Source organism: Amblyomma maculatum, chromosome 10 (genome assembly GCF_055883805.1).
Source record: "Amblyomma maculatum isolate TAMU_Amacu chromosome 10, ASM5588380v1, whole genome shotgun sequence".
In the NCBI taxonomy this organism is placed as follows: Eukaryota; Metazoa; Arthropoda; class Arachnida; order Ixodida; family Ixodidae; genus Amblyomma; species Amblyomma maculatum.
Genome location: NC_139353.1, coordinates 76,774,000 through 76,797,838, shown reverse-complemented (window position 1 = coordinate 76,797,838; position 23,839 = coordinate 76,774,000). Strand labels below are relative to the sequence as shown.

Genomic DNA, 23,839 nt, shown 5'->3' with positions numbered 1-23,839 from the left:
CTCGACAGAATCAATTAAAACTTAATTTTTCATGTGGAAGTCTCGTTTTCTCACTGGTAGTCCGCGTCTGCATTAGGTGTTCGGGAGGTATTAGGTTCGATCCCTGGTGCCGCCGGGTACCCACCGGTTTTTCAATGGGTACAAACTTTCCCCCGGCCTGGTGCTCGGCTCTTTGGGGTTAAATGTTTGGGAATGGGGGCATAGGTCCCAAATATAGTTGCTCCGATGTGGCAGTGATCCGTTCCGCCATTGGACAACAATAAGTCCGCCTCGCGCGGCAGAAGCCCATAATGTGGCCCTTTAATTTTTCTTGAACCAACATTTTGGTTGATGGCCCCTTTTCCCAAGCATTTCACCCCAGAAGAGCCGAGCACCAGGCCGGGGGAAATCTTGTACCCATTGGAAACCGGTGGGTACCCGGCCCTGGGGATCGAACCCCGTACCTCCCGAATGCGAGGCAGATGCTCTACCACAAGGCCACCGCTTCGGTCTGCATATACTGAGGTCGTGCACACGACATGGAATCAGATACAAACTCTATGCAGCTTTCACAACGACTGCCGCGCCGCTTAAGTCGCGTGCTGAATGTCTTATTGACTAAGGTGTGCATTTTTTGTTAAATATATAATTCAGGGCACCAAAATAGCATGAAATAGATTGAAGTGAATAAATAAATATAAATAATCCTGGTCACATCTACCGCAGACACCAACAGCCGTATTTGCTTATCGCTGCTTATCGCTGCTGATGATTCTGTGGTATTCTTTTTGAACACATATTAAAAGCGCGTCAAGCAAGATTAAATAATATAATAGGCCTTTGATTCCCTTGCGCCATCAAAACCCACCGCTGTCAAGATTTTTTAAAAAGATAGCTCTAATTTATTGAAACCGAAAAACATAGGCTTCCTTAACTTGATATGAACACGTGTGTGTATGACGCAGTGGCATAGTCGTGAAACGTAGTACATTCGCCGCAGATGCTCCATACTTATGACATGTTAGTAGCAACGCAATGACACAGTATGGCGCCACCATCTGCTAAAACCCCACTTTCTGATCGATTTGAGGTATTAATTTCTTAATAAACCGTGAGTTCTTCCATCGATACTGCCACCAAGTCGTAAGAGCGTCTGGGAAATATACCAATATAATGCAAGAGCGCAAAGCGAAAACTGCGAGCGTGCCGAGAAAGTGTCTGCAAATATATTTATTGTTACGCGCAGGTGTGCACTGTGTGAAAAATTACGTTCGAATGTCCAAAACTTCTCGGTATATTTCACCGTGGTACCGCACATAACAGAAAAACTTCGGCAACGGGACGGTTGCCGGAAAGCTGTTATTGGAAAGCGTACGCTAACTGATCCATCAGCAAAGAACGAAATGAGCAACAACTTGAACAGCTGCATTCTTAGGAATTCCCTCCCTGTATGCTGGCAAGGAGCTGCACTGATAATGTGCTCATCGTCATCGTCATCATTAGCTTTGACTACACCCACCCATGTCCTAGCACATAGGCCTCTCCCATATTCCTACAATTGACCCGGCCCTATGATAGCTGCATCCACTTGACCCCGCGAACTTCTTAACCTCATCCTCCCACCTAACCTTCTGCCTCTCCCTGCTATGCTTTCCTTCCCTTGGAATCCAGTTTCTTGCTCTTACTTTCACAATAGCTCGTCTATACCCTGTTCATCTGTGTTGGCATGAAACCAAGCTTCCCTTGGAATCCAGTTTGTTGCTCTTACTTTCACAATAGCTCATCTATACCCTGTTCATCTGTGCTGGCATGACCTCTGAGGTTTTCGGATCAGTAATGTATACGAAGGCTACATAGTATTATGGCTGGTTATATTCTGCGCATTTCCACTCGTGAAGACATATTCTGCCCGTGTACGTCTTCGTATAAACGAAGCATGATTCATCCTGGTGCTGCCATTTTAAACAGTGTCACTCACTGAGCGGCATATCTGAAAAATGCGCGTTCCTGGGGTTGGGCACCGTTTGTTGGGGTGTCTCAATGAGGTTTGTGGGCTGATTTTGGAGATGATGGTGGAGAGCTGGTGTACGTGCGCAGCGCACTTTTTTTTTTATATATAAATTCAACAACCCCCCCCCCCCCCCCCCCCTCCCTTCACGCTCCCCCGAAATCCTCCCTTAGTGCCTATGTGTAAACTGGAGGACACTCTGTCGTTGGCCGTCATGCTTAAGTCTCGTTCCTGCATGCTGATCAGCAGCTGAGCGGCTGCGTTAGCTTCTGAAAACATGCATGCCAAACATGTGCCATAGAAAGTTTGGTCTCATGTAGCCTGCTGCAGCTCGCGCGTTTTGTGTCCAACCAGTGCATAGTCATACCGGTGTTCGATTCAAGACGCAACGTCCCACAGTTAATGCAAAAAGCAGGGTGCTTCATGTGTGTAATCTACAACTTGCAGCCGAGCGTATACTTCGCGTTGCGGTGTCTATTTCGAGTGCAGGAAGCCTCTCACCCTAATGAGAGCCCCAATCACGACTACGCCTTTGAAATTTTGTTTCCGAAATCATCACGAACAGATTTCAAATAGCCTAACTTTCCATTCTGCTGAACAACACGTGTATCTATCTAGAGCTGCATTAAATTCGTGACCTTATTTTGAAGTTAAGCGCGGATAATGTGGCCAATATGTTCTAAATCCGTTTTGACTTCTTATAGGTCGAACTCAGCGTCGCCTTTTCGTGGTAGGCCGTTTTCAGCGATTTATATATGCTGCGAAAGCCTTATCCATTAGCAAACAAGCCGGTGTCGGTATTGACCGCCAGCGACCGTCTATGCCACGAAATTCGCGCATTGGTCAATCATGATTGTGACGTCATCACCTCGTAAACCAGTGAGCCGCCGGTACCGAAGTTCGTTAGACCTCTTAGCCGATCCTGGCAGCACAGGTCAAAAACAGCTACAGAATTTTTCTACGGACGGCTGATTTTTCTGCGACCGTTCCGTAACTAAAGGGAAGTCAGAAAAATAAATTTCCGTTAATCGCATTGACAACATGGGAATCGAACCAGGGCTGCACGAAGTTGTACCTAACCAACGCAGATGCACTCAGTTGTGTTAGTGATAGGGTACAAATGAAAAATACAAATGAAGAGAAATAGGACCTAAGATGAGACGAACGATGAGACATTCGTGTTTTCGCCGTCACATCACATAAGTGATTCTCGTGCCCCCCATAGTCTTTTTATTTTTTTTTTTCCCGAGTGTGTGTACACACACATTCTGATACCAGAAACTTACGATTCCTCTTCCGTGTATGCAGGCTGCTTTGTGCGTATCAGCAATTAGTCACAACGAGACACCGAGAATCCGTAATTCAGTTCTTTCGTTTTCTAAGAACCTTCATAATCATCATCAGCCTGACTATACCCACTGCAGGGCGAAGGCCTCTCCCATATTTCTCCACTTAATCCGGTTCTGTGCTAGCTGCATCCACTTGACCCCTGCGAACTTCTTAATCTCATCCGCCCACCTAACTTTCTGCCGCCCCCTGCTACGCTTTCCTTCCCTTGGAATCCAGTTTGTTACCCTAAGCGACCATCTGTTATCCTCTCTTCGCACTACATGTCCTGCCCATGCCCATGCTAAAGAGGAAAGTATACAACAGTTGCATCTTACCTGTACTCACCTATGGGGCTGAAACGTGGAGGCTAACCAAGAGAGTTCTACTTAAGTTGAGGACAACCCAGAGGGCTATGGAACGAAAAATGGTAGGGGTAACATTAAGAGAGAGGAAGCGTGCAGAGTGGGTCAGAGAAATAACTCAGGTTACCGACATACTAGTGGAAATTAAGAAGAACCTTCAAAGTGGGGATAAAGAGCAGCTCTGAGAGGAAAAGAAGCGCCACCTAAATTGCCTTCATTCCAGGCTTTGCGATGACAGTGACGTGCGATTGGGGTCCATTGCTTCAATTGAGCCCCGATTGGCGTGGTGGTTCTTCTATCTCTCTTTTTTTCTTGTCTGTCAGTCGGTGTGACCATGTGGCTTAAAGTAACGCATTTTGGGGACGCTGGATAATTGAGCTTTGTTGCGCCAGGTGTCTATGTCACTCTGCCTCATGCAACGACCCGAGTGACGTCATTCCGTGCTGATTGCACGCCACGATTAGTTCGCTCGTAATGCGGCCGGGCCAGTGCGTGGCGCCGCGTGGGAGTGCCTACGCGTACTGCGCCCGTCATGTATACATAGGCTTTATATGCCACCCGCGTAACCGCTCTCCTGCCATGGTGCCAAGGCCGTGGCCTACTGACTCCGACTTTGCCCAATTTCAGCACTGCCCTTTCCCGATTCCAACGCGTTTTGAGGCTCTCTCGAGCTTATATAAGCTCATGTATGCTGCACTTTGGGCTTGGAGCGAACTGCGATTGAGAAATAGTTACACTACTCATTGCTCATTCGTCGAGAACACAAATGAAGCTTGAAACACGCGCTCCTAATGTCTCCCTCAGGCTTGACTGCCCCGTCGTGGTGGTGCAGTGGTTATATAGGGCGCTCGACTACTGTGGCCAAGGATGTGCGATCGGATCTCGGCCTCGGCGGCCGCTTTTCGATGGAGGCGAAAAGCAAGACGCCCGTGTGCTGTGCGATGTGAGTGCACGTTAAAGAACCCCAGGTGGTCGAAATTTCCGAAGCCCTCCACTCTCGCATAGTCCGGGTCGCTTTGGGTAGTTAAACACCAGAAACCGAAGCAAATCAATCAGGTTTTACTGATTCTTCGTATTTCTTCGTATCTATATGTTTTCTTATCCTCGTAAGTAGTATTTCTTCGTACCTATTAAGATGGACCATTATTTAAAGAAAAAAATGAAATCTAAGCATTCTTCCGAGTCAAGCGAATGTTTCTTGTATTTGTTTTAGGTGCCGGCTAGTGTCTTTTTTTTTTCTATCTACCTATTTGAGTAGTTAGCCGAATAGTTGGCCGAATTTATAGATTTATCTTTTTCTGATGGATAAGATAGTGCTTTGTAGAGCGTCACCGATGTCGTCCGGCCAATGCGTTTCCGACGCGGGATCGTTTACTCAGCTTTTTTGTATAATTGAAAAACGTTCGCGAATTTTGAAAAAAAACTGCGTGGCAGTGCGTTTCGTGCGCCAGAAACCACCACGATTCCAGCACGGCCTTTCTCAAGACCAGTCTTGAGAAGTCCCGTGGCCCGTGGCCGAAACGTCGACGATAGATCTCGCCGTGAGAAATGCCTACTTTTGTTTTTTGTTTTTTCCCTCCGAAACCGGCGGAATTTTCGTGAATATGCGTGTACGTTCACGAAAGAGTGTCTGGCACCGGGAAAAATTATAGACCTCCTTCACTCCGGCTACGTCACGAAAATGCGGTGGCGCTGTCGTCGTTAGTGACTTTCGCGTGGTAGGCAAAACAACGCTTGAGTCGCTTTGCCTACCGTGATTGTGCGATGGCTTGCTGCGGTCGGGAAATCAAGATCACCATGCCGACTGATCGCGTCGCTATGACATGTGCTGAAAGGCACTCAAGAGGAAGTTTAGTAAGGTGCACAGGTTTCTTGCCGACAATGGTCGCCGTAAACAGTGGTGGGCCGCCGCGCTGAAGCGCCAAGGCTCGATACCGACGCCTGCCCATAGAATGTGCGGCAAACACTTCGTCACGGCTAAGTTGGAGCTTATTCACCTTTAGGCCACAGCGGTCTACCGGATCAAAGGTCGCGAATAACTCTAGTTCGGCCTTTTTACGACGCGTGACGGACCTTGGTACTGTTTCAGTGCCGGTGCGGGCGCGTGTGCGCAGGTAACATATGTAGACGATGCAGTCATATATATCTTGTAATGCGTAGGCCTGTTCTTTGTTAGAGCATAGATGTTTTACCTATGTAAACTGTTTCTCAAGCCCGTTTTTTCACATTGGTAAGTGTATGTATGCGCAGTGAGCTGCTACGCGGGAGATACGTGTTGCACTCCTCGATCTGTGAAATAAATGTTGCATGGCTTACCTTCGCCGCGTTCACTTCAAATTATGTTAATCTACTTCCTGATGAAGATTCCCACTTCGCGTTGACGCCTACTGATTTTGATTGGAGCTGTATTTTTTTATTTATGCTGAGCACTTTTATTTGTATTCACAGCGGCTGAATGTGAATGCGAGTTGTGGGGTTTATCCTACATTAACGCGGCCACAGTGGCCGAGACCGAACTGGGCCGCCCTAACTACGGAACCACGGGTGAAGGTAAAAACGGCCCCAGAAAAGAGGTCCCCAGAAAATGCAGCCCCGAAAAAGATGTCCCTGGAATATACGGCCCCGGAAAAAACGTCCAGAAAGTTCCCCTCAGGAAGCGGCCCCTAGGAAAAAATGTCACCGAAGAAACTGACTGAAAATCTGCCCGGAACGAAAAATTGAACATCTTATTGGATGCCCTTTTTTTAGAATAGATGTGTGCTGTGCGATGTCAGTGCACGTTAAAGAACCCCAGGTGGTCGAAATTTCCGGAGCCCTCCACTACGGCGTCTCGCATAGCCTGAGTTGCTTTGCGACGTTAAACCACACAAACCAACCAACCAGATGTAACCGTTGTTTTGGGCATTGGGTTCTCTGGGTGCTTTACACGCTGACAAGAACTGGAGAAGGCTTGGCGAGAAAGCATTGCGAAAAAAGAAAAAGAACCCCACCACTGTATAACATCCAGCGAGTAGTATGCAGTCCATATATTTTCCAGTTTTCAAGCTGTGAAATATCGCTTTTTAATATAGGTCTACTCACCCGGCTAATATTAAACATTCGAGAGACGTGCTTGTGCTTGACCGCACAAATTGCAGCGCCATAATGTGTTTTTTTTTTTTTTTTTTTTTTGCGAACGCACGGCATCAGTACCATGTTTTGCAAATTTTAAGAGGACGGGTATAAAGAATCACTGTAGCATACATTACTGCTGCTATACACGAGGAAACGCAGTCTACGCCTTTAGTAAACAGAACTACCAGAACGTGAAAAATGAAAATAAAACGGCAGGGTTTAAAATATAAATAATGTTCAAGCGAAAACCATAAACACAGATGTAAGATAAAAACCGTAAAAGCTGATTACAATTAGCGCAATTCATCGCTGATAAGCCAAACACAAGGCAGGGCGGAAGCTCGACTTCGAAGTATGTTTGATTGCATCTGTTTGGGGACGTTTTATCCGGGGCCATTTTTTCCGAGACCATTTTTTCCCGGGACGTTTTTTACCGGAACCCACGGAACCACAGTGGCCGCTGCAGCTCGTAATTGTAATGCAAACTATGATGACAGCCACCCACTAATGGAGCAGATATAACAGACGCGCAGCGTTGTGATTTCAACGAATAACGAAATGATACGCAAATCCGTACGATGTCAAGGCAACTATTGCCATGCTAGCCTAAATCATCTTAGCCATACAGCCGCTCGACACTCGTGAGGTGTTTCGTGCTTACCAAGAACGCTCATTTGCCGCTCGGTGGGAAATTCATCCGATAACGCATTGATGCTTCGAGCGGACTGCTTCGTACGCGATTTGCGCGCGCTTTTTATGAGCAAGAAAAATAACCGTCAAGTAGTTGTAAGCATCCGAAGCTTTGTAATTATCGATGCGTTACGCGCCTAATTTTATGGGAAAAACACCAAATCGATGTCAACGTCACTCATGTTCCCTGGCTGGCAGCGACGCTTCTCTCGTGCGCCTTGAACACAATATCGGTAAGGCGTGCGGGTCCGTACGCTGCACGCCGTGTACGTAGAGTTTTTCAATGTATCGCTTCTTTCCTCACCGCTGAGGCTTACGAAATACTAGCACATGGTAATTTTGTCAGCCAAGAAGGCGCCTTCAAGTTACAATAACACGGCCTTGACAAGCTCGGCCATAGTGCCGCGGTCGAGCTTTTTGCCTACCGTGGGATCGCTGACGAGAGCAGCGCCACCTCGGTCGTCTTGTTTGTTTGCAAACATGAAGGAGGTCTATATATATATATATATATATATATATATATATATATATATATATATATATATATATATATATATATATATATATATATACACGGACCTAGTGCGTATTCGATAATTACTGCTGTCCGAGGCTGCGCAGCACGTGTGTAAAAACATAGCGAGACAGGATCCTGAAAAGTGGTTCCTCTGCTTAGTGTGCAAGTTTAGTTATAGGGATGTTCCTATTTGGGCAAGCAGGAAAACTGCATCTCTCTGTCTCTCCCTCTCTCTCTCTGCCAGAGTGTAAAGCATGGCGCAAACAGTCACGCATGCTACTGAGGAGGAGGTTGCTAGTTAATGAAGGGTAATTTTTTCCCGACTTGCCGCATATTTTACCCCGTACTGCTACTGTGGCGAAGCGCACGGAGCGCGCTATGTGATGTCATTAATAAGCATTGACTGCGCAGTGTGGTTAGTACATCCTATACGCAGAAACCGTGGCCTGATTGCGTATGATAAAATGTACGATGCGTCGTGAACGTATGCATATACGTGTCCAACTAACAAACTGTACGTTTGTTTATGTATATATATATATATATATATATATATATATATATATATATATATATATATATATATATATATATATATATATATAGCATGACCTATTGCTCAACCTTTCCTGTCAGGAAATCAGTTTCCCTCTCTCCAGCGCATGCGGCTTCGTCTCACTACACTTTCTGCACAAAGGGTAAGCGACGATTTGGCACCGTTGTTGGCCTTGTTTGACAATTTCGCCCTTCACGAGTCTGGTGAGAACCGCTTCTCTTTGTTTGCAAGTAAGAGCAGTGCCACCACAGGGCTGTATAAACACCAGATGGCGCCAGTGCGGTTTGCGTTATCCTCCTGTCTGCAGAAGTTGAAACTAGAAGCGTGGATGCGGCGTGCGTTCTAAGGTTGCTTTGAGTGGCTTGCGTTTGAAAAACATGCACGCACATGTGCGCGATATATATTCTAAATAAAGCCCGCGTTCGCCAAAGATGAGGTGGCGGCGGAGAGGCGTGTTAAGTGGGTCTGGCTCGCTTTCGTCACCATGCTTGTGCAGTTTGCATCCACTTCGACAGGCGTCTACGCTATATATATACCGTGTACAGCTCAACCTCAGGGAAAGTCGCCATGACGGCATATTTTGTAACTCTCATATCTTATGTATGCGATATTTCCAGGTTGTACGGCAGGTATATATCGGCCGCTTGCTTGGAGTTAACTTGCTCTTCCCTGTAGCACTTTGCAAAGCCGCATGCTGGCTACCTACAGCTGGTAGCTCATATACAAATATACGAAGGGGAAAGTGGCTGCGGATATTCCATGCTTTTCTTTTTTTTCTAAAGATTTGAGCGCAGTCGACAGCTTTCTGATCTCGGGGGCTTTAAAATCTACCATTTCTCTTACTGCTTTTTCTTTTCTTTTTTTTTTTTTTTTTTTAATTTGTAACTCCGTGCTTGAAATAGAGGCTAATGCGAATGAAGAGGCGGGAAGTGCTAGAAACAGTAACTTTATATATATAAAAAAAAGCTGAAATTCGTCTAGGAAAACCCGGAAAATGAAGGCGGAAATTTGAAGCGTTTACCCGAAAAGAGCTTTGCGGGAGGGAAAAATCTCGGCCGGCTGAAGGTGGCACTGTCAAGCTTTCCAGGGTTGTGAGCTCGCTCCATTGATGTAGGTAATTACGCTGGCTACGGCCGTTGTGGCCACGTTGGAAATGGATGTTGATAGCCATGCCCCGCCTGCTGCTCCGAAGTGACCCGCAAATCCTGCGTCCGTCCTCCCAGGCCATACGATGCCGCGGCGGCTGTGAACTTTTCTTTCCATCTCTGCCGCGTACTAATTTATTTCCGGCTGGCTCCATAAATGATCCATAATACGTATGCAGACTCGGACGCGCTTGTCGAAAACTATACGTGCCCCCCAGATGAAGCAGGCTTCCTGATATGCTTTCTCCTGCAGCTTCCTTTTCTGCTTGTCGCGCGCTAAGTGGGGACGGACCTTTTGTACAGCCGAAATCGACTTCGCACATCCCTGTTTCGAAAGCAGAAAGAGTGACTGACGCGCTACCAAAGTCTTACTTCCATCGGAGGCCGTGCTCGTCTGCCGGGACGCACACACCAATGTGAGGCGCCTTGTGTAGCGCCCGGGAGCTCGCGTTTGTGTACCTTCGTGTACGGCGCCAAAAAGAAGGTACACACACACACGCATCCACGCCTGGCTCTCCTGGGATGACCTCAAAAAAAGCGTGTGCCACTCTCGGAGCGCGGATGCGCCAACAAGGGCCACCGCCGGCTTCTGCGCTGCTACCTGTGTATGTGTTTCCGATTTGGGAAGTGCGCGCGCACCAGGAAAGTGCGCGCAGCGCGCCGGACAAACTCCTCCAGCACATCGGCGTCGCTGCTCGCACTTCCAACACGCACGCGTTTGTGTTTGTTTCTTTTTCGCGCTCGGAGACGTTCTCGTGTTTGTGTGCGTCCAGAACCGCGCACCTTTCTTTCTTTTTTTTTTTTTTTTTCCTTGTTGCTCTCCGCGGTTGTTCTTTGCGTGTATGCGCGCACTTCACTCTTTGGCCCAGAGCGTGGTTACTTCTTTTCTCTCCGAGACATGCGCGCGCCCTTTCATCGCCATTGTCCGGTCGTTGGTTGCCTCTTGTGATGGCAGGAACAATCGAGGCCAGGCGGCGGGCATTGCTTTTCTCGCTTGATGGTGCGGTTGTGGCGACGTACCGTGGGTACTCTTTCGGGAAAAAGATGCGAAGTTGTTATGACGTTCCGTTCGCAGGTATTATTTACTTCCGAAAGTGCCTGTTCATCTTGTCTCCCCCTTCGTCGCCAGAACCTTTGCTCTCTTCTTTTCCCCCGAACTGCCCAAGCGTTACCTTTCGCCTTCGGGTGCATACAGAGTGGTGCTTGTATTGTTTTCCCGCTGTTCTTTCGTGGCCGCTTCTGCGAGGCTTGGTTGGGCTGCGACCGCTCGGGCTTCGGTGTATGGTTGACCTCTTTGGACGCGCCGACGCAAGCTGGTAGGCGTGTCCACGATGTGGTGGCTCGAGAAAAGAAAGAAGACCAGGAAACTGAACGGCTCCCCTTGAGCGCGCTTAGGTTACGTAGTATCATCTGATGTTCGCGACGTGCGTGTGTAACGTTGTGAGCGGGAAGGAAGTTGGAGTGACTTCTACGCCCATAGTTCTAGTTGTTGAAAGCGCGGTAGAGATGGGAACTGTTAACGGCTGTTTTGGACGCGCGTCTTCGTCCGGTTGCTACAGCGCGCGCAGCTTCGGAGGGACGAAATTGGCTTTTCACGCGCGATTATCGCTCAGTTAAAGCGACCCCCTTTAATCTACGTTTAGTTAGCTCGAAAGGTGGCGTCCACTTGTTGAGGAGTGGGGCCAGCCTGGGAATCCGGCTGTGCGCGTTCAGGCGGATTCGATGCCCGCGAGAGATGCGTTGGTTTCGGACCAGAATATATCGACTCGGATACTGGGGCGCACAGTGCTAAAAACGGCCGTACTGTTTGCGCGTTGGCTTTGTGGGCGAGCCTTTTTAACGCGTTATTGTAGCGGCTGATCTTTCCTTATCTTATGTCGCCTATGTGCCGTAAAACCTTACACGAGCTGCGAGCACGTTATCGCGTTTCGCCGTTTTACTAGCCGCGTGATTAAAAAAAAAAAAAATGTGGTAGTTAACTCCTTTGAAGCTCCTCTAGGCAAGTTATAAATAAGCCGTTCCTGTGATCCTATTTTTTACGCCTACCTGCGGCTTCGTGCCTTCCGGTTAGGGAGGAAATGCAAAGGCGACGACGCCGTGTGCTTATTGCTGTGTTTTGTTGAACAAAAGATGGTTTTGTTTGGTTTATTGGGTTTGTGGACACGGGAAAGGTCCGAATAGAGCTTTGCTCCAGTAGCGGTGGCTAAGCCTCCAGCTTACGTCGCATGACGGCATATAAATGTTTGGTTTGGTTTGTGGAGTTTAACGTCCTAAAGCGACTTAGGCTATGAGAGACGCTGTACGTAATGTTGGGCTCCGGAAATTTCCATTCCCTGGGGTTCTTTAACGCGCACTGACATCGCACAGTACATGGGCAACAAGCTTTTCGCCTCCACCACCGAAAACCGGCCGCCGCGGCCGCGGGATTAGATCCCGCATCCTTGGGCACAGTATTCGAGCGCCCTAACCACTGCATCATCGCGGCGGGTGTTTAAGTAAAGGAATGGCGTGATTTGGTTTGTTGTACGCTATGGTGCGGCACGGTATCGCATGTCGGGATGTGGTGTGTAGTACGGGTTGCATTATGACATGGAATGGCGTGTTGTACGGTAAATCATGGTATGGCTTGATGTGTTGCTATAGTGCTGTATGTATGGTCTTGTATGGTGTTGCGTGGTAGGGTAGGTTAGGGTACGGTACGTACAGTGTAGTATGTGTGGTACGGTGTGGTGTGTGGTATCTTTGGTGTTGTATATGGGCAGGTATGTAGCGCCTTTCTTTCATTTTTTTTTTTTTCATTTTTTTTTTTTTTCGTTTCGCCTCCAGAGCGATCATGGCTGGAGAATTCGCGACAGTGAGGGCTTCAGTGCCAGTTGCTTTGACACGCTGTGTGCTTATTACTAAATGGAGCTTACGCACAAAATTTGCCGTATTATCAGTAGCAATGACTTTCCCGCAAAAATGGCCCCATCGCGGCGGCTCACTCTGCTGGTCCCAAGGACGCAGGATCCGATCCCGGCCACGATGACCGCTACGATGGAGACGGGAAGCAAGCTGTGCGTGCGTGCGATGTCGGAGCACGTTAATAAGGAAACCGAGGTGGTCTGAATTGCGCGCAGCTCCGCGCTACAACATTCGTCATATCATGAGTCGCTAGCGAAGAGCCAAACCAAACTGAACAGCGCACGCTGGTTCTGTCATCTATATTAGGCCCGATAGCGCGCATGATTTCACCGAATAAGCTTTATACTCGTAATTGTTGCTATTCGCATCGCACCCTTCTTTTTTATTCTTTAACTCGTCGGAGGTTCAGAGGAAACGCGGGTACTCTTGCAACCAGGCATATGCCAGTCATACTACCGGTTGTGGTGGTGATGAAAAACATTTAATTAAAAAACTGAAAGTTTGAAGGCCCAGAAAGGACCCTTAACATGAGTCCTTAATCCGAGACCCCGCTGGCGTTCGTGGTGTCTAGCTCTTCTGCCTTCGTCCGTGTGTTTTCGTGCGCTGGAATGATATGACTCATAATTATATCCCAGGATATCTGCGGTAGGTGAAACACCGACGAGGAAACCAAGAACGGACTGCGGAGTGGGTGTATTCTGTGCTCATAATGCCGTTTTCAGAAAAAAATTATATATTTACTTATACTAATGACCCTTGATTTGTGTTTCATTCCACCGCTTGACTTGGTTTAATTAGACTGTTCTTATACATGGTTGTGTGTGTTAAGGGGGGATGCGGGCAGTTTTTGGAGTTGTAATAAACTTCTCTTCAGTGTAGATTGAGAGTAGAGAGGTAGATGAAGCAAAGCCTCTTCCGCAGTCGCAAACAAGCACTTCCTGGCCGTCCTTTGCACGCACCACTGACGCGTCCACGCACGCAGCGACTTTTATCTGCTAAGCGCATGCCGTGCCGTTCTGATTGTGCTCGCTCAGCGTTGCGTTGACAATCTGGCGTCGTGGCCGCCTCCCCGTACGAAGAGCGAAAACATTGCGTGATTACTTGCTGCCCAGGCGCCTCTCTTTATTTCCATCCCCCCTCTCTCTATTTATGGAAGAGTAATAACTACTACCAGTACCCTGGGGCCACGATAAGATTGGAGGAGAGAGGATTACGGTGGCTTTCACTGCGTCGAGCGTCCTCTCGAGCGTATCGCGAGTACTGTATAATGAACCCCTCCTCTTTGAAGTCTCCCATCAACTGCGTGCGCAGTTCGCGGAGATGGAGGAGATTGGGGACGCGTGATTGTCATCGTCGCGTGGAGTGGAAGTGCTTCTTGGCGAGCGAAATTTGCCTTGCCTCGTCGTGAGCGGCAGTGTCGCGTGCGGACGGCCGAATGGCGGCTCAATTCAGGATTTTACTTGCCTCGTGTTTATTATTATTATTTTTTTTTCCCCTGTATGCTCCGTTCTTCCGCATTCGCTTGGCGCGCTGAAAGTTTGCTCATGATTCGCGCATAGATTTCGCTCCTGCAACTGCGGCAGACGTGTAGTTATATCGCCAGCTGGAGGTGAGCCGGTATAGGTTTAACGTGAGGCTAATCTCGTCTGTACATAACAAGAACTCCAACCTTTACGCCTTCGGCTATATACTCCATCTTCCACGAATAAGGAAAGTCCGTTAAGCGTGTTAATTCCTTCGAGTCGTCTGCTTCTTTTCTGCTCGTCGTCTGCGCGCGGCGTATGCAGACTTAATTTGAAAAAAAAAAAAATAATAAATGAATAGATGTTGTCAACAGGGAAGGGAAACGGAAGTATGCTGTTTTAGAACAGAGTATATGCACGCTTGGGTGCGGTAAACGCAATAATATTGTGGGCTGCTACGTTATTTGTCGCATCCACACTTTTACTTTAGTGTGTGCAAACGCAGACATCAGGCACAAGATGATTTTTAGAACGGGAAGCTTTTTTTTTTTTTTTTTTTTTTTTTTTCTCGACACACCGACGTTGGTTTTAAGCCTAGGAGGGACAGAAGCTTCACAGGAAATAATAGGCTTAATTTATTTCCAATAGATTGTGCACGAGTGCTTGTCTATGTGTATATAACAATTACTAGGAAGAAAGCCGTATCCCTGTGTTCAAGTCGATTGTGTGGATTAGTGCTGTAGCCGGGGCTTCCCTTGTGAAATGACGTGTCGCTTTGGTGGCAACCAAGATTTATTGCACAGATCTTGGACACTGAAGGTTTGGAATCAAGGATAAATAATCGCTGTTCCGCACTGTAATTCTTTTTCGTTGCACGATTCATTCTTCATAAGAAGGGATTCCAGAGAGTGTTTCATTCCGGTAGTGTGTTTACAGTGGGTTATCTCCTCACTGACGCAATTGATGAGACCCATTTCGGCAGCCATATTGAAGATTTGCTTCCGTGGAAATGATCTTAGAGTCGCACTGTCACTGTATGCGTCACATATCTATACATAGCCCGCCCCTCGGTGCTCCCGGTCTTCACTGCCTGAACAAAAAAAAAAAAAAGAAGAAATCTCCGCTTCTGTGTTTGTTAGACACATCAGACATCTTCGCGCGCAGTTGCAAAGTTTGGCTGCGTAGCCCAGTTTCGATTTCTTTTTAGTTTTTTATTTTAATCGTTTCTATAAGCGCCTCAAAACGCTGCTTATCACTACAAGAAGAACCGGGGTCGATGATTTGCAGATATGTGATGTGGCTGTCTAAGTCTCGCGGAGTTGCCGTTTGATTTTTCAGAAAGCTTTAGCACGGCGCGTTCTCTCCACCGTCGCCTTCTTGACGTCACCGCGACTATGTGCAGGTGGCGCTGGCGGGTCAGTTGCCGTAAGGTCCCTTGATAATTTCAAGGAGCTTTAAGTTGCCGGCGCCATCTGCGCATGTGTATTGGTGCAAGGTTTTCGCAACAAGCGGTCGCGGTAAACGCATGTGCGCTGTGCTGAAACTACAATTCCCTAAAGTGCACGTGTTTTCTATCACGCTCGGAAAAATGTCCCACCTTCCGAGTACACATGCATGCACGGATCTAACACTTTTGCTTTCTCTGCGGCTGTCAGACGACCGTGCCACTGTACTGCGCCAGTGGACTAACCGCTCTGTTTCTTCCTTTCTTTGATCGTGGCACCCGCAGCCGTTTTGTGGTTAGCCCGAGTTCGGTATGCTCGTTTCCCCCTTCTTCTTTTCTGTATCCTGCTCGTGTCTTTCGCCCCGAACTAGACGTGGTGAGTCGTGCTGGTAGAAAGGAAAGGAAAAAAGAAAGAAAGGGAAGGCACCAACGCACCATTCCTGTCTCCGGGTCTGCCGCCTCCTCGGCGTTTTTGTGTGTGCATGAATTTCGTCCTGCCTAGATCCGTGCAGTATACACAGGGCGTTTCGTTTTACTCAGAGTCTAGACATTCCTTTCGTTAATTGTTTTTTTTTTGTAATTAGCACTTCTTTTGAGGCGTTAGTGGCTGTTAATTGATTGGTAAGTGAAAGACTTTCCTCCTTGTTCTGCTCTTTCTCTTCTGTCCACCTCTTTTCTTCCCCTGTCTTGCATGTTTGGGTATTCATCGTAATGTTATTACTTTCTGAGGTTTCGTCGTCAGAATTTGTTGCGGCATCTCGCGGAATCTCGCAGAATCTCTCTAAAAAATCTCGCGTACACACCTCGCAGATGCTAGATGTTCACCATGAGCCTACAAAGGCCATGCTCCCTGAATGTCAGTCTCGAGTACGGTGAAAGCTTGGTCTCAAGCAATGGGCCTCTTACCGGCGAACGCGCATGATACCAAAGTGGGGAGCCGCTCTTATAGGCTGTGACGCGACGTGTCAAAACCCGGCGTTACACGCTAAGGTCTCTGGGTCATCTTTAATTCGCGGGTCGCAGTCGTCGCTTTCCGTCCCTCGCTGCACGCAACTTCTGCCGAGTGCCGAGCGTAAAGCGTGCCGTGTAGAGCGCTTCTTCCCCTGAATTGTGCGCGGCGTGGTGGCGACGGGACTTTTGTGGGCGCGCGTGAATGTGCGACATTTTCCCTCGCGTCCTGTCCCCCCCGTATTTTATTTTATTTCTTGCCGCCGCTCTTGAAAGCGACAGAGTAAAGGAGGTAAAAGAATAAGAACTGTGCCGTTATCCTGCAGTGCGGACAAAATTTTACACTGCCGGAGACGGAATTAAGGTGTCGCAAGTTTTGTCCCTACATTTTTGGCCTAGTTCTCTCTTTTTGTGCAATTTCAGCTGCATCGAATATCTAGGCCTCGTTTTATCTTACACCGCGTCGCTCTTTCTAGACTTCGCTGTCCCTCTTGTCGGCGCTGCGGTAATTTGGCGCAAATCTGCGACAGCTCCTGATGTATATTTCGTTCCTCTCTGCTTTGTTTGTGGGAACCTCGCGAGGTTTGATTGCATACTGTGCGCGTCTGATTACCTTATTTTCTCTTTGTGGTTTGTGGGGTTTAACGTCCCAAAACAACTTAGGCTATGAGAGACGCCGTAGTGGAGGACTCCGGAAATTTCGACCACCTGGGGTTCTTTAACGTGCACTGACATCGTACAGCACATGGGCGCCTTGCTTTTCGCCTCCATTGAAAACCGGCCGCCGAGGCCGGAATGCGATCCCGCATCCTTGGGAACAGTAGTCGAACGCCGTAACCACTGCGTCACCCCGGTGGGGTTTATTTTTTCTTTGTACACTTGATATCTCTGCGGGGCCCTATTTGCTGATTCTTTACGCCCATTACGCGCATTCGTTTGTGCTTTTAATATGTCTTTCTCCACCGTCCGATAGTTCTCAACAGTGCCATATTTTCTCTGTCCTGTACTATTTCATCTGCGCACGAGGTTTTTCCTTGCTTCTCGCATCTATACTTTGACAAATGCGTAGTTGTATCTACTCAACGTGTTGATGTATTTTGTTAGTTTAAAATACTTGTCTTCATCTCCCTCGGTATCCTGACGTATACGGGCACACGGAGCCACCTTACTCAACCGTCATTGAAGGGGAATACATTTTAAAAAGTCTCAAGTAAAACACAAGGTTACACTTTTGCGTCGCCCAGAAACCTGTGACATTCATGACCGGGGCTTCCTCACATGTATATAGTATTGCTGAGAATAAACTTGCAGCGAGCAAGAAGTGCTCTGAGAAACACGGTTTGGTCAGAGCCTGGCGGTGGTCGATACTTTTTGCATCTAGAAGGGTTAAGCTTTCTGCAATTGATTTTCACGCCGCGCATTCGGTTGCCTTGAAGCGTCAATTGTACATATCCCCCCTGCCGGGGCGTTGCAGGTCGCACCGAGGCGCGAGGTATTTGACACTTCCCGCTGTCGCTTTAGCCACCCCACGACTAATTCTGTTTAATTTAACCCCAGCTGCTTAACCACGATCTCTTAAGAGAAAGCGCAGTTGTAGTCTTGTCGTGTGCCTTTGATTTTTAACCTGTTAGTTTTTATCGCGAACGTACCTTCGTTCCTACAAACTGACGTTTTACATTTCTTATTGCCGCATGATAGCCTTAATCCATTAAAATCCATCCACATGTTGGATTTGTGGTTGGAATTCGAGATGGTTTGCATTTCTGCGTCCCTGATATGGCCCGATCGCTCTTCAAAAATGCGCAGGCCCTATGAGAGTCTTGCTACTGCGCCACGGCTTGGCGAACTGACGAGTTCCGAAATGGTCCAGTCGAGTGGGCTCGCCAGCATCAGTCTTGTGGAACGGTGGCGAGCTTGGTCTACCGATGCAGTTTATTGAGGGGCTTTAGTTTGTGACTCCTGCTCCCTCTTGTCTCTCTCTCTCTCTCTCTCTCACACACACACACACACACACACACACACACACACACACACACACACACACACACACACACACACACACACACACACACACACACACACACACACACACACACACACACACACACACACACACACACACACACCTATTTATACAGCGTAGCGCCGCGACCATTTGACATGCAGGTCGACGATCACACGCGCCCTTTGGTGACGTGCAACTTGCGACAGTTCTTTGGCTGCTCCTCTGCCGTTCCTCCTGCCGGACACATGAAGCCCGCCTTCTCTGCGTCGCCTGGTCGTTGCTCCGTCTCTGCAGCTTTCGCGAGTTGGGTTCACTCGTGACTCTTAATTCCCCTCCCTCGCTCGCCCTATAACCCTCTCGCGTGTGCTCCCTCTGCCCACCTGTTGTCCGGGCTCCTGGCGCCCTCTCAGCCGCGCTGCAATTCCTCGTCGGCGCTTAGAATTCCGATCACTTTCCGATTGCCTCCGTCTTCGCTGCGGCCGCTCTGTGCGTGTAGGCTCTGAAACCGCTCTCGCTATCTGTCCGAACGGCGCCGCCCTTTTCCGCGCTGTCCCGGGAGTCGCCGTCCGTTCCTTCCGCAGCCGCCGTCGGCCCCAACGCCAGCGTGCTCTCTTTCCGCTCGCCGCCTTCTCTCCCGCGCCCCTCGGGATCAACGGCTGGCTTGGAAGAAGCGAGGCGAAGGCCACTTTTGTTTTCGACGCTCTTCCTCTTTTTCCCCTTCTTTCCACGCTGGCATTTAAAAAAACCGCCGTTATAAAGTCCTCTTTCCCCGCTCTCCGTCGCCAATGTAGAGGAGAGGTCCGGACGTTTTCACCCTGTCACGAGTTGGCCGCGATGCACATTCTCTCCTCATCAAAGACACGAGCGGCTAGGCGCCTCTCTCTCTCTCTCTCGACCATCTGTTTTAATACTGTTGCTCGCGCCCTCCTCCTCCTCCTCTCCTGTGGCTGGGCGTTTTGACAGCGGCGGCCGACTGCGCTCGCCGGAGTTGGCGGCGATTGTGGCGGGCTTCGGTCGTTACGTCTTTCGGCGGCCCAGCCGCGGCGGTACTGCGCCAGCTGTTCTCGGTAGAAGCTTTTGAGGAGCGAGCTACTACTCTAGGAGGTGTGCACAGTACCGTAGAATCTCCAGGGTGCTGCGATTGTCATCCCTCTACTACGTACCGTGCTGTGGACTGGACACTGCGACGAAGACGTCTTGCCATCGCGAAGGAGACTTGGCTGTCGGCCTCTTGGCAACAGCGACGGTGTCTGCCGTTCATATTCACCGTATTCGTGCTGGGTTTCATGACGGACTCCCGTCCTACGGGCCCCGTGTCTGCTAAAGAGAGAACAGTTGCTGGACAGAGGACAGCGTCGGACTGGACCAGCTGAGGAGTTGTGAACGCTGGCAGAGAGCAGGTCCCGTCGCGTTTAGAGGACGTTTCTGCATCGTGCAGGTCTTGGCAGAAGACATCCAGCAATTGGACCCTGAAACGTGGTTTCTGAATCACGTACGCTGTTTTGGTGAGGGCTGACACCGAGCTCATCCACGGGATCACATCGAAGTCCGCAGTGCTGGCCTTTCCGTGACGTTTGGAGTCTCCCATAGGTCGTCGCTCAGAGGCTTGCCCTGTATCGGGTCGGATCCTCCTGCGGAGAAGTCTCCTGGCTGGCTGCGGACGACATTTTCGGAGTACGCGCCGTCGGATCGACGGACACAGCTGCACGTAAGCGATGTGACTCATCGTTTGGGAAGCTGCTGTACAGAGCGCACCTGTTTCTGCGCGGTGCCTGACGCAGCTCTCGCGAACGTCTCACCTGAGTTTTGAATCACGTTTAGGTTCGCATTCGCGGGCGCTGAAAAGGAGCTAATGCGGCCGTAGGTAGAACGGCTGCAACTATCTGCACGTTGTTCCCGCATTTTTTTTTTCTTTTTATTTCACAGAGAACAGGCGACGAGATCTCGTTAACTTGCTGCGTAGTGCATGACCTGGAACCGGTATGTGCCCACTCTTCAGTGGCATCCTGATGCAGTACCGTTACAACAGCGTAATGTTGTGGAACAGAGTCTTTTACTTCGGCTGCGACGCTTGTTCTTGAGGACACTATGGGTGGTATACATCCAAAATTGACCATATATATTTAGAACTCGAATAACTTTTGCAGTGGTCGTTGTCCGAATTCCATTGAACTAATGATTGTCTCATTGTCTCTTTCCTCGGATCGTACTCTGAGCGCGTTGCGTTGCGTTCCTGCATAGAGAATAGGGACGCAATGTGCACTCTACTCAGGCATTGTTGGATTCGTGGATTACGCACCGGAGCTAGTGTAGGTGTCGAAGGTGCACGAAAGGAGACACGCTATTAGCGCGCAGGAAACCACCGCTTTTCGTGCAAGAGTGAGTGAGTGCGACGCCTTTTTTGTTTTGCTGTTGTTTTCTTTTATTTCACAGCCAGCGCTTTTCTTGCAGACGCATGGTCGCTGTTATTGGCTTCAAGCATGTTCAGGTGTAGGAGATATTTTATGGGTTTCGATGTGGTTCCCGTCCGGGTTGGTCAGACCAGTACACCTACTGGACTTGTGACAAGCGCAGGATTGATTACATGTGAACGTATAGAATAACTCAGTCCCTTGATTAGCCTCGCAACCTTGGGAGCTCTCTCTTTTGCCTGAATATGCTAGCCGCATTGTTGCGACCCTTCTTCGCGTTCTCAACTTGCTTTCGCTGCCTCCCCTACGCCTGGTGCAGTGCTTAAAGAATTTCGAAAGGAACGGCTTAGCAGGGGCGCAGAGAGAAAAAAAAAAAAAGGGGGGGGGGGGGGGGGGTCGAGTGGTCGAAGCTGTGCTCACAAATCGTACACATCCACACGTCGCCTGCCTCTGGCCGCTTGCGGCGTCCTCTCGCTGGTGCGCGTGCCCTCGACTTCGGCTCAGCCGCCCTTTTTTCACGGCCGCCACAAATTAGGGCCCGGGCGTAGTTCGTGCACGACGTGACCTCGCTTCTTCGTCCTTCCCGGGCCAGGCTGGAGGCGCCGCCGTTTATGGCTTTTTATTGTTCGGTCGCACAGTGTCGCACAGTGTATGCAGTAACGTCGCCTAGGCAGTTTTAAGAGACGCTGGCTCGTGCCGCTGGTGTAAAATCGGATTCGTATTGTTCGCTCGGATGCAGGGAGGAGTTGGGATAGCGCCAGCAAATCAAGACGCGTCAGAAGGCGTCGAGCAAAAGAACAGTTATCCTCTAGTATTCGTTCTAAAGCGCTTAATTTTGTGCCAAGCTCTGTAAAACAACGTGGTCTTCCAAGATGACCAGCGCAGGACTGTAGACAGTTGTCTGGACGAGGGCCCCGTATTCTAATTTGTGTCCGTTTCGGCGACATCTGTGGAAATGGAGGTTTTTGAAAAGGACGCAAGCCAGGATGCGGGCTTTTGTCTCCACTGTTTTGAAATTCTCCTCACCCGAGAATTAGCGAAACCGAATCAGCTTATAGATTTCGCTCTAATTTCGACCCAGGGGAGGAAGGCTGGCAGCGGAGGTGTTTATTTAACGCTAACTGCATAATTAATTAGTTTAAGTTGAGCAATCAACTAAAGCGTGGTTAGTATGGGAGGGGTGCCTTCTTCTGTAGAGCATTCACGACCGAGGTAGCTGGAGAGCATCTGGAAAAGCCTTTATCCCAGATCTGGTAGCGGGGACGATACAGGCGTATTATTAATGAAATAACCAGGCTTTAACCGCGAAAGACCGGTGAAAGATTTCTGTTGAGTAAGTTGTGCAGACTTGGAAGAAACGGCAGAAAAATATATAGACCGATGTTCGTGAAAAGCGTGCGCTCAAAATGGGAAAAGGCCGCTATTTATTAGAATTGGGCTACTTTAAAACGCAGGCAGCTGAATAAGTGGTACAGGATGGGTATATTTTTCAAGTGAATATACATTGACTACTGAGAGGCTGTCTCCTTCCGCCAGTAGTTTAACGCTCCGTTCCCCAGAGCATTCTACCTGCAGGCACTGAAGGCATATGTATCTAAAAGTCAAATAATATTTTTTTTTATGAATCCTTTTGCAGTTTTATTGTGAATACATTTTAGTTGTTCACAAGTAAAAAAGTTCATTGAACAGTTTGACACAGAAATTTAATTGTGCATCGCTCCGTACAGTCTAGAATAAAAAAAAAATCAAGTCGCATAATCATGGAGGATAAGCTGCTTGAAGGCTCGACTGCATATCTACTGCACTGTATATATATATATATATATATATTATATTCTACCACTCCCCTCTTAAATGCCCTCGGGTCTTGAGGGTAAAATAAATTAAATGAATTGAAATGTCTATCGAATGCGGAGATTTACAATGGGGAATGAATATTGATACGGGGCAGAAGGCTAGCACAGGAAACCACAGCAGGTGATGAGCAAGTGTTCACAGCACAGCAGAACACAGCAAGTTCTTCTTCTTCTTCTTCTTCTTCTTCTCCCCGAACGGTTTCTTCAGCTTCGTCGTCTCTCACTCTATTTTCTGTCCTCGTCCTCTTCGGTGGCATATACATAACAATATAAAAGTCTGTGATAGGCTCATGTGGGAAAGCCACGGTTCGCCAACCTTGGAAATTCCGTTGTATTAGGGACGTTGTCCTACAGGGGCTATGAATGGGAAAACCAACAATAGGCCCATACTGGTAGCGTCATAGTGGTTGTACGATGGACCAGTATTGGCGTTAACGATTGTACAGCAATGCGAAAATGTAGTAAAGTCCCCGAGGGCCAATGTTAGCCCGATATTGATGTCACTCCCAGGCAGCACAAATGATTGGCCAAATAGTGGTAATGAATTGGCAATGTCTGGTCCGGCATAGAACCAGTTCTTTGCCGATATAGTACCAATATTGGCCGATAGTTTGTGCCACTTGGGCTGTTTTTTCAACATTAAACCATCGTTGGTCCAGTGATGGTGTGCTGCTTGGGTACCGATTCACCGTGAACATATCCTTTGGACATCATGGGTGGGACGGCGCTCTGTTGTGTAATGACCTTCGAAGTTTCGATAGATCACTGATTTGGTGGCAGCAAAAACACTTATTTCGGAGAAGAACAGTTAGGATATGGGAGTGGGGGATAGATTTGGAGCTGTCTTCGGCACAAACACTCGCTTTTTGCCGTCGCGTTTCTCTCGTAACGTGTAGAAGTTTACACGGATCTGGTGACGCTGGAAACCAAGGGGGCAGGCGTCACGTGCACTGCTATACACACATGCCATGAATTGCAATGCCCTGCGTCTCATCGGTGGATGCTTCTTAGGCTTCGCACTCGGATACAATGATTGGCGTCATCAGTATGCGGCCAAGTTTCTCAGCGCTCATTTTCTGAAACCGCCCCTGAGCTGCTTGCACGGGTG

At 48.6% G+C, this 23,839-nt stretch overlaps 1 protein-coding gene across 5 annotated transcripts in view; it reads left to right on the top strand.

The window, feature by feature from the left end:
* Positions 1-23,839, top strand: part of Bili (FERM domain-containing protein 8 Bili) — a 92,684-nt gene that overhangs the window by 26,837 nt on the left and 42,008 nt on the right. For 2 of the 5 annotated variants that reach the window (XM_084582984.1, XM_084582983.1), the window contains exon 1: positions 19,430-20,172. The exons of the other annotated variants lie outside the window; for them this stretch is intronic. The gene's annotated coding sequence lies outside the window, so the exon portion shown is untranslated. Of the gene's footprint in view, positions 1-19,429; positions 20,173-23,839 lie in introns of those variants that run through there. 5 annotated transcript variants of the gene reach the window in all.